Here is a 12,371-nt window from a genome sequence, read left to right as displayed (position 1 = left end):
GGAAATGTCTTTTGTATTGTGAACACACATCTTCAATAATAACACTCTGTCGATCTATTAGTCAATATCAGACATAGTATCTCATCAGAACTATAAATCAAGCAAATTTATATGTACCCATGTCTGGTATATACACTCTGTAAGGAATTCATTCTTGTATGAGTCGGCATTTCAATTCATGATGTGTCGATAGAATTATTCGCTGTTAAGCGAACACATTTTATTTTTTTTTAAAGATTCCAAGCCGCCATCATTTACATTACGCCTCGTCAAAATATTCCAGTTTAGAAAATATTAATCAATATTATTATCAATTATATGATATCTAATATTGTCATCCTTCTCCTTATAGATATGAATGGTTGACAGTCACGTCACAGTGAATTTGATTTTATACTAGATTCGCAAAGATTATGATCATGGTTTGGGGTCACAATGTCCGGTTTTTTGCGGGCTTTAGGTATAGTCCGTTTGACTTCATTTGAGACCGATGAATTGCTTACTAACACAAAATCTATTAAATGCAACAAAATCATGAAGGAAACAGCCAGGTAATCAACAAGCGTGTATAGTGAAATTTCAATTTCATACGTGCAACTCGCACACCTGGATGTTCTACCAGCAAGTGGTCCTCCCTCGTAAGAAATAGCGAACAGTGACAACAAAATAATGATCGTTTGTTAAACAACTTGTTTATTTGGGTGTCCAAAATTATGAGACAAATCATCAGAGTTGGTCTGTCGATTTCACGTGACCGTGCAAAATTTAGTTTTGGTGCAATTATTAGATTTTGTGTTAGTGAGCAATTCATCGGTCTCAAATGAAATCAAACGGACTTTGTACGTGGTAAGTGGGCACGGATGGTCCAGTGGCCGATTGCGCCACATTTCGCCTGCAGAGTTGCGTCCCTTGTGCGTGCAATGATCCCATGATACTGGGTTCGAATCCCGGATTCTCTCTATTGTGGCCGTTGGTGTCTCAGTTTCACAACCGTGCCCGTGGTAGTCATTAAACAGTGAAATACATGAAATTCCATTAAAAGTAGCGTTTTACCCAACTCACTCACTCATGCACGTATGATACTGTAGAGCACACAACTGGTAAACCATAACCTTCTATATTCAGGGAAATTTGGAACCCACTGTGCAGTCAAGAACATCAGAGTTGGCAAATGACGGGGTCCCCGCGTAACACGACCAACTCTTTTGATTAGGATTGGGCGATAATACCGGTTTACCGGTATATTGCAATTCGAACTTCACAATACGATTTATTGCGGTACACTTTTCGCGAACCGGTTTACCCGATACGATCGGCAATTTCCGTGACCATGATCGGTAATTTTCGTGATGCAGTAAAAAAATACCAGTAACATTTGTATTTTTTGTATATTATTATACATTAATAGTTTTGGGAATGTTTATTGGTCATATAACCGTATTTGCATGACTTTTAAACCATGTAAAAAATAGATTGGTACCGAAGGCAGCCGCCTTTTCTCGAGTTCCAAGCTTCAGAGCGCAATCTTCTGTTTGGAAACATTTTCAACTGGTCTCTTGTACAATCACATCTGAGTCCTGAAAGTGGCCACTGGAATTGTCTCAAAAGAAATGAACAGTAATTTCATTACCCTGAACCATGTGTTACACTTTCACAATATATTGCAATACATATTGCAAATACGCCAACACATATCGCAATATATCGCAATATGAAAATTTTGGCAATACCCAACCCTACTCTTGTTACATGTATACAGCAACGCCAACACGTTTGACCGCTCATCATTCCCAATTCAATACTTTATATCCATTGTGTTACCCAGTCTTCATTGATAATTTAAATACTACAGTTTTGGCAAGGGCTTCATCCCTGTTAATTTACCTTCAGTTAAAACAAAATATCCACACGAGTGAGGATAAAAGCATCCAAAACACTAAACAGTGTACTAGATTCACATGGAAGAACTGTGTGGAAATCGTTTTGAATGATTGCATACTGAAAGGAACACTCCTTGATTTATTTTGTAAGATACTGATGTACAAAAGAAAGTACAAACCTGGTGTTTTGAGACTAGCAATGTTCCAATTGGGTACGATATCTGTTGTGTTATTGCAACACGTACACAATGTTTGTGACTTGTGAGTAACAATCAAAACACTTTTCTAAATATTACGCTGTTTTTAGGAAAACATTTTACCAAAGCATCAGGTGTGTACTTTTTTTGTACGTCAGTTTATATCATCTTGAGTAAATAACCAACACGTATCACGTAGTTAATCATAGTGCGAACACTGGGACATTTCGACTTTTTGTCGTATTGTGGCCTTTGAAATGCGTGTTTCTCACCAAGAGCCACCAAGCAACAAACGCGACATTTATCAATGTCAAAACATGTCACTGTCGCCTTTAGGAAAATATATTTAAAATGCGAAAAATGTCTAAAATCTCTCGTTGTCGCAATGTATGGGCTTGGTTAATTCTGACACGTTTTACTTGTTTTCCACTATGTGACAGTGCCTTTTCTAGGATACCATAGTAATAGACGATAAATTACGATGTAGGTCGACAGATAACAATGGCCGAAGTGTATTGTCACAATCATCACTTATATGTTCTTTCGGCGGTATCAATATATGCCTCTGCCCCTGGGTGACATTCCAGTCCTTGTCCACTATCAGTGTGTGCATTTGTGCATTGAAGACCGACTGTTCCTTCTTGTCTAGTATCAGTGTATACATGTTTACATTGAAGACCTACTCTTCCAGCTTCTCTACTATCGGTGTATGCATGTTTAGATTGAAGACCCACTGTTCCTGCTTGTCTAGTATCGGTATATGCATGTTTCCATTGAAGACCCACTCTTCCTTCTGTGTAGTATCTGTGTATACATGTTTACATTGAAGACCCACTCTTCCAGCTTCTCTACTATCGGTGTATGCATGTTTACATTGAAGACCCACCTGAAGATCCACTGTTCCTGCTTGTCTAGTATCGGTGTATGCATGTTTACATTGAAGACCCACTCTTCCTGCCTGTATCTTGTCATTGAAGTATCGGTGTCGGTGTATGCATGTTTACATTGAAGACCCTTGTCCTATCGGTGTATGCATGTTTACATTGAAGGTCTTGTTCCAGTATCGGTGTATGCATGTTTACATTGAAGACCCACTCTTCCTTCTTGTCCAGTATCGGTGTATGCATGTTTACATTGAAGACCCACTCTTCCTTCTTGTCCAGTATCGGTGTATGCATGTTTACATTGAAGACCCACTCTTCCTCTTCAGTATCAGTGTTTGCATGTTTACATTGAAGACCCACTCTTCCAGCTTTTCTACTATCGGTGTATGCATGTTTACATTGAAGACCCACTCTTCCTTCTTGTCCAGTATCAGTGTATGCATGTTTACATTGAAGACCCACTCTTCCTTCTTGTCCAGTATCAGTGTATGCATGTTTACATTGAAGACCTGATTGTTCCTTCTTGTCCAGTATCAGTGTATGCATGTTTACATTGAAGACCCATTCTTCCTTCTTGTCCAGTATCAGTGTATGCATGTTTACATTGAAGACCTGATTGTTCCTTCTTGTCTAGTATCGGTGTATGCATGGTTACATTGAAGACCCACTCTTCCTTCTTGTCCAGTATCAGTGTATGCATGTTTACATTGAAGACCCACTCTTCCTTCTTGTCCAGTATCAGTGTATGCATGTTTACATTGAAGACCTGATTGTTCCTTCTTGTCTAGTATCAGTGTATGGATGGTTACATTGAAAAGCTGATTGTTCCTTCTTGTCCAGTATCAGTGTATGCATGTTTACATTGAAGACCTACATTGAAGACCCACTCTTCCTTCTTGTCCAGTGCAGTATCAGTGTATGCATGTTTACATTGAAGAGTGTGCATGTTTACACCTGATTGTTCCTTCTTGTCTAGTATGTGTATGCATGTTTACATTGAAGACCCACTCTTCCTTCTTGTCCAGTATCAGTGTATGCATGTGTATGCATGTTTACATTGAAGACCTGATGCATGTTTGCATTGAAGACCCACTCTTCCTTCTTGTCAGTATCAGTGTGTATGCATGTTTACATTGAAGACCCACTCTTCCTTCTTGTCTAGTATCGGTGTATGCATGTTTACATTGAAGACCCATCAGTATCGGTGAATGCATGTTTACATTGAGGACCGACTGTTCCTTGTTGTGCAGTATCGGTGTATGCATGGTTACATTGAAGATTCACTGTTCCTTCTTGTCCAGTATCAGTGTATGCATGTGAAGACCTATGCATGTTTACATTTCCTTCTTGTCTAGTTTACATTGAAGACCAGTGTATGCATGCATGTTTACATTGAAGACCTGATTGTTCCTTCTTGTCCAGTATCAGTGTATGCATGTTTACATTGAAGACCTACTCTTCCTTCTTGTCCAGTATCAGTGTATGCATGTTTACATTGAAGACCCACTCTTCCTTCTTGTCCAGTATCAGTGTATGCATGTTTACATTGAAGACCTGATTGTTCCTTCTTGTCCAGTATAAGTGTATGCATGTTTACATTGAAGACCCACTCTTCCTGTTTGTCTAGTATCGGCGTATGCATGTTTACATTGAAGATCCACTGTTCCTGCTTGTCTACTATCGGTGTATGCATGTTTACATTGAAGACCACTCTTCCTTCTTGTCCAGTATAAGTGTTTGCATGGTTTCATTGAAGACCCACTCTTCCTGTTTGTCTAGTATCGGCGTATGCATGTTTACATTGAAGATCCACTGTTCCTGCTTGTCTAGTGTCGGTGAATGCATGTTTACATTGAGGACCGACTGTTCCTTCTTGTCTAGTATCGGTGTATGCATGTTTACATTGAAGACCCACTCTTCCTTCTTGTCCAGTATCAGTGTTTGCATGTTTACATTGAAGACCTACTCTTCCTTCTTGTCCAGTATCAGTGTATGCATGTTTACATTGAAGACCTGATTGTTCCTTCTTGTCCAGTATCAGTGTTTGCATGTTTACATTGAAGACCCACTCTTCCAGCTTCTCTACTATCGGTGTATGCATGTTTACATTGAAGACCACTCTTCCTGCTTGTCTATTATCGGTGTTTGCATGTTTACATTGAAGACCCACTCTTCCTGCTTGTCCAGTGTCAGTGTTTGCATGTTTACATTGAAGACCCACACTTCCTGCTTGTCCAGTATCGGTGTATGCATGTTTACATTGAAGACCACTCTTCCAGCTTCTCTACTATCGGTGTATGCATGTTTACATTGAAGACCCACTCTTCCTTCTTGTCCAGTATCGGTGTATGACATGTTTACATTGAAGACCCACACTTCCTGCTTGTCCAGTATCGGTGTATGCATGTTTACATTGAAGACCACTCTTCCTGCTTGTCTATTATCGGTGTATGCATGTTTACATTGAAGACCCACTCTTCCTGCTTGTCCAGTGTCAGTGTTTGCACGTGTACATCACAACCATACCTGTTTCCATCCAGTATCAACTGCTGCAGGTTCACATGGAGAACGTGACTCTATCGACAGTGTTAGTCTCACTCTTTCTCTCTCTCAATCTCACACACAATATCTCTCCCTGTGTGCACGTAACAAAACAAAAACAACTTTAATTCAAATATTTATCATTTATTTCGTGAAATACAAATGCATTTCAAAACACTGGTACGAAACAAGCCTTGTAATTAATAAAATAGGACGGCTGCCGAACTTAGCAGACAAATGACTTCTGAAAAGATGATAAGATACGACAAAGGGTGCCATAAAATATATACAATGTTTCATTTTACACCAGTATGTTTGTAGAAATTTGTCAAATACGCAGTCAAACGAGTTTCACAATTATAAGATTAACAATGCACAGCCAATACGAGGTGCTCCGTGTGTGTGGCGCGTATATAGTACTATATATTTGCGTCTATCTACATGTATTACACTGTACTACTTTTCATCTGCTTTGACTAAAGCTACACACTAAAAACTGTAAACAAAAAAAAATTCCACATCAAGCTGAGACGCTCTGGTGTAACTGAAGTAACACATTCCTACACTAGCTAATATGAATCTGAAATTTGTTTTGAAATGAATTTAAGGCAAAATGTATTTTCAATTTATCGGCTGACAAAATATTAACATTACAGGTGTATGCATACCGTAACATTACATGTGTATGCATACCGTAACATTACAGGTGTATGTATACCGTAATATTACAGGTGTATGTATACTGTAACATTACAGGTGTATGCATACCGTAACAATACAGGTGTATGCATACCGTAACATTACAGGTGTATGTATACCGTAACATTACATGTGTATGTATACCGTAACATTACAGGTGTATGCATACCGTAATATTACAGGTGTATGTATACTGTAACATTACATGTGTATGTATACCGTAACATTACAGGTGTATGCATACCGTAACATGACATGTGTATGCATACTGTAACATTACAGGGGTATGTATACTGTAACATTACATGTGTATGCATACCGTAACATTACAGGTGTATGCATGCCGTAACATTACAGGTGTATGCATGCCGTAACATTACAGGTGTGTAACATTACAGGTGTATGCATACCGTAACATTACAGGTGTATGCATACCGTAACATTACAGGTGTATGTATGCTGTAATGCATGTAAAATTACATGTGTATGCATACCGTAACATTACATACCGTAACATTACAGGTGTATGCACCGTAACATGTACATGTATGCATACCGTAACATTACAGGTATGTATGCATACCGTAACATTACAGGTGTATGTATACTGTAACATTACACAGGTGTATGCATGTGTATGTATACCGTAACATTACAGTATGTGTATGTGTATACCGTAACATTACATGTGTATGCATACCGTAACATGACATGTGTATGGATACTGTAACATTACAGGTGTATGCATACTGTAACATTACATGTGTATGCATACTGTAAAATTACATGTGTATGCATACCGTAACATTACAGGTGTATGTATACCGTAACATTACAGGTGTATGCATACCGTAACATTACAGGTGTATGCATACCGTAACATGACATGTGTATGCATACTGTAACATTACAGGTGTATGTATACTGTAACATTACAGGTGTATGCATACCGTAATATTACAGGTGTATGTATACTGTAACATTACATGTATGTATGTGCATGTATACTGTATTAACATTACAGGTGTATGCATACCGTAACATTACAGGTGTATGCATACCGTAACATTACAGGTGTATGCATGTATGTATACTGTAACATTACAGGTGTATGCATACCGTAACATTACAGGTGTATGTATACTGTAACATTACAGGTGTATGCATACCGTAATAACATTACAGGTGTATGCATACCGTAACATTACAGGTAACATTACATGTGTATAACATTACAGGTGTATGTATGCACGTGTATTACTACAGTGTGTGTATGCTGTAACATTACATGTGTATGTATACTGTAACATTACAGGTGTATGCATACCGTAATATTACAGGTGTATGTATACTGTAACATTACAGGTGTATGTATACCGTAACATTACAGGTGTATGCATACCGTAACATGACATGTGTATGCATACTGTAACATTACAGGTGTATGTATACTATAATATTACATGTGTATGCATACCGTAACATTACAGGTGTATGCATGCCGTAACATTACAGGTGTATGTATACTGTAACATTACAGGTGTATGTATACCGTAACATTACAGGTGTATGTATACCGTAACATTACAGGTGTATGTATACCGTAACATTACAGGTGTATGCATACCGTAACATGACATGTGTATGGATACTGTAACATTACAGGTGTATGCATACTGTAACATTACATGTGTATGCATACTGTAACATTACAGGTGTATGCATACTGTAACATTACAGGTGTATGCATACCGTAACATTACAGGTGTATGCATACTCTAATATTACAGGTGTATGCATACTGTAACATTACAGGTGTATGTATACTGTAACATTACAGGTGTATGTATACTGTAACATTACAGGTGTATGTATACCGTAACATTACAGGTGTATGTATACCGTAACATGATATGTGTATGCATACTGTAACATTACAGATGTATGCATACCGTAACATTACAGGTGTATGTATACCGTAACATACGTAATTCCAGCAAACTGTGTATATGTACATACAAATATACGCTTACAGAAACCGAGAGCATACACTTTTAATCTTAACTACAGACTGGTCATCTCTCGCGTCACACAGATGAATAGTTTACATGTACATCATTACTGATAATGATATCTGACAATTCCCCTTATCTAAACATCCAACAGACAATAACGTTTCAAACCATGGGAACGAAGATACAACATACTGATTTATGAAAATGAAACATGATCATAATAATTATATGTTGTAAAATAAAACAATCCCCGAATGTCATTCTGGTAACACCATCGGTGAAACAAACAGTGCTTCCATTATCGCGTCTGGAATAAATCACCGGAGCAGAGCTTTTGTTGAGTAAAGAGATCATATTATGTCAACTGAGGGAAGCTTTTATAGACGCTTCATTAAGTACTTGTCGCCCTTGTTTACAGACTGATCAATCATCCGTTCGGTCGCTCGTTACGATCAACATTCTAACTTCAGAATGGCCAAAGGGCTATTCCATTGCAACCAACATTGCACTATCGTAGGTCGTATTTGAACCGAACACGAACATATGCCACTGAACTGTCTGTCCCCTTTAGTTCGTCAATAACCAACTCAGACTAGCTCGTCTACACAAAACTCTGTAAACACTATGTTTAAGACGAAGACGTTTCCGTGTCGGTCGATACATTAGCGGCACTGTGTTCCAATACCGACAATCGGCTTGTCTTGAACTGGTGATCATTCTACATTTCAGGTGAAGTGACTTCATGCTTTAAAGCGGCAGAATAGTATCAATCTACTGATATCTCGATACATGAATTATAGTCTCTAGGGCTAACATAGGGCAGAATTGTATCAATCTACCGATATCTCGATACATGAATTATAGTCTCTAGGGCTAACATAGGGCAGATATTGCATCAAACTACTAATATCTCGATACAAGAATTATGGTTTCTAGGATTGTTATAGGGCAGATATAAAATTGCATCGAACTACCGATATCCCGATGCATGGATCATGGTCCCTGGGAGTAACATTGGGCAGATATTGCACCAAACTACCGATATCTCGACACATGAATTATGGTCCCTAGGACTAGAATCCCATGCTTTCAGCACACAGCAAAGTGGGAGTTTCACATGGCTGCATTTGATAAATTCCTGATATATGAAAACACCAGATATTCAATATTTCATTGGTGCATGATATATAATTTGTGCATGCCTGAGGCACCTGGAACTGCAAATACATCATTACGTTTCAACAGATTCATTTGCGTCACCATCCATGCTCTGAGCATGGCCGATGAACATCACGTTTTACACACCTGTGGTTATAGATTCGAGTAACTGCTATACAATGAATACATGCTAATGTATAAGGCCTAAACAAAGCAGTAATGAAATTGGGGCAACATATGTGCTTATGATGCCTCATGTGGTCTTTGAATATCACAATAGAACGCTAAAACGACACCACTTTTCTAATACAGTTATAAAAATATTGCCATAATACCTCAATAAAATAATTCCACCTTAGCTTTTAGCGTGAGTCTAGATTAGTATGAGTGAACATGTTTTTGAAATGATATTTCGTGAGGAATGTAACAAAAACGTATGTCACTGCTCTTTGAATGCACTGTATTGTAAACACGCGAATGGAAGGCACTTTCACTTTTCGCATTCACTTTGAAAACATATGCCGTCCGAAGCTATAATCACACAATATAGATGAGAATGAGATATTTTATTTTGAAAGACGTTTGTGAGTATCATCAAATGGTATATTCATTTAACCGGTGGGAAAACCGATTGACAACAATCACAGTGTGAGATAGCAAGCTTTCGCTTGAAAATACAGACATTTTCAAGTCCGTGTCACAGATAAGTAGAACGTGTTCTGCAGTTTAAATACTGTTTAAAACCAACAAGCAAATACTTCCAAAGTCTTACCTACCCCACATGTCTCTAAAACAAATATAATTAAATGTATTTACATATAAATCATTTATCTTTCTTATGTTGAAATGATTTTGGTTGGTTGGTTTGTCATTTAACGCCGCACTCAGCATTATTCCAACTATACGACGGCGGTCTGTAAATAATCGAGTTTGGACCAGACAATCCAGTGATCAACACCATGAGAAGATCTACGCAACTGGGATACGATGACATTCGTCAACCAAGTCAGCGAGCCTGACCATTTGATCCCGTTAGTCGCCTATTATGACAAGTATGGGTTACTGAAGACCAATGGGTTATTCTAACCGGGATCTTCACGGTTATGTCAAAATGAAATGCCTGCAAAACAATTTAGGGTGAAGAAAAACAATAGTTGAAATGGTATACCTATAATAAAGGTAAGTTCATTTGCTAACCGTGAGATCAACGTAGTGATTGTATTTACAATATCGATCTCTAGTGGTGAAAGGCGCCGCAATTTTCTGTGCAGAGTTGCCTCCCTTGAGCATGTCAGGAACACATGCTAGTTGGTTCGAGTCCAAGTTAGCCCCGATTATGTTTTTAGGTTTGTCAGCACCAAACCTATGTTGCTAGGGTTTACAGTTGTTAACTTCTGCATTACTTAAGAGATTTCCCCCCACGCTAATCTGGCACACCGTGATGTAACTATGTAACTGGAATACAGCCCAAAGAGACGTTAATCCCAACTAACTCCCACGTTTTACAATAAGCCATCAGAACACCCTATGTTTAGAACCACTGTCCTATGATTCCGTCTAGGATCGTCTTCCGTATAGTCTAGTATATCTTTGATAATCAAATTCATTCCTGAAAAAAATGACAAATACAATAAATTGCATTTTAGCTCCAATGGTATCGACAACAGCTGGACTTATCAATATCACACATGGACCAACATGTATATGTCCATACCAGTTGTGAACATAGTTCGTTAACGCTTTAAGGACATAACAAAGGACACATTCTTACATCAGCATTCACCTTTTGTTCTTCATGACGATGGAAACGGACTTGCTGAACCATTGCAATATTTTACCAGGGAGACCTTGCTAGTTCTATAACATTGTCCACAACAAATACAAAGGTCACATATCGTTACTTATATCAATTTTAACGTTTATTAACGTCTCATTATGGTATATGTCCCGAAAAAGACATACTCTTTCAGAAACCTGATTACCTGTACAAAAACGTCACATTGAAACATAGAAGCAGTTTAAATTCAGTGATGAAGTCTGAAGTGACTGAACCAATTCTTTCAAATTGTCCTGAACTGGCATAGATCAATATATTTATATTTACAGACACATACCGGCTCAAACGGAATGTGTTGACAACTTTTTCCGGGGTATAATATGTTTAATCATGTATATTTCTGATGTGATATTTGTCATAAAATACCAAATTCTGAATGGTGACAATGGGACATTCAAAAACAACGAAAGTAGTATACGCACTGGTATTAATGACGTCACTGAGATATTGCACAAATTAGTTACAGGCACAGTGAAGATCCTGAAATTCCATAGCACAATACTCCAGTGAGTTGTCCGTGTAACACGTGAAAACATTACCTAGATTTGTATGTTCCGCATCAACCAGGAATAGACACAATCTAGTTGTAGATTTCAATTGTGACACAGAGCCATCATTCTCGTGAGTAATGTATGTAGATGTCATGTTCTTGACCAACATGGAATAGACACAATCTAGTTGGTACAGTTCATCTGTGACACAGAACCATCTTTCTTGTGAGTAATGTATGTAGATGTCAAGTTCTTAACGAACAAGGAATAGAAACAATCTTGTTGGTACAGTTCATCTGTGACACAGAACCATCTTTCTTGTGAGCAATGTACATGTATGTGGATGTAACCAGAACTTCATGTTCTTAATCAACAAGGAATAAAATAATGTTGTTGGTACAGTTTACCTGTGACACAGAACCTTCCTCCTTGCAATTTATGCAGACGTATTCAACACTGACATGTTCCTCATCAATCAGGACTAGAGTATATCTTGTCGTATAATTCGTCTGTGAAACAGAACCAACCATCCTGCAATTAAGTTATGCTGACGTAACCAGAACGGCTTGTTCCTTTTCAAAGAGAAATAAGCACAATCTAGTCGGTACAGTTAACTGTGACACAGAACCATCCTTCTTGTACTTTATGTAGGCGTGATGAACGTTGATG

General features: G+C 38.1%; 1 long non-coding RNA gene across 2 annotated transcripts; it reads left to right on the top strand.

The window, feature by feature from the left end:
- The first annotated feature begins 5,870 nt into the window (after window positions 1–5,870).
- LOC124279503 lies at window positions 5,871–6,403 on the top strand. Of its 2 annotated transcripts, none has more exons than XR_006899389.1 (3): window positions 5,871–6,158; window positions 6,234–6,308; window positions 6,359–6,403. It is a non-coding gene; the product is annotated as an uncharacterized LOC124279503 (long non-coding RNA). The 2 variants fall into 2 exon arrangements; XR_006899390.1 differs by having other exon boundaries at window positions 5,871–6,183.
- The last annotated feature ends 5,968 nt before the right edge of the window (window positions 6,404–12,371 follow it).

Source organism: Haliotis rubra, unplaced genomic scaffold (assembly GCF_003918875.1).
Source record: "Haliotis rubra isolate DU_JTF1 unplaced genomic scaffold, ASM391887v1 Scf250, whole genome shotgun sequence".
Classification (NCBI taxonomy): Eukaryota; Metazoa; Mollusca; class Gastropoda; order Lepetellida; family Haliotidae; genus Haliotis; species Haliotis rubra.
Note: the sequence above shows the minus strand (reverse complement) of the source record. Positions and strands in the feature narration are given on the sequence as shown.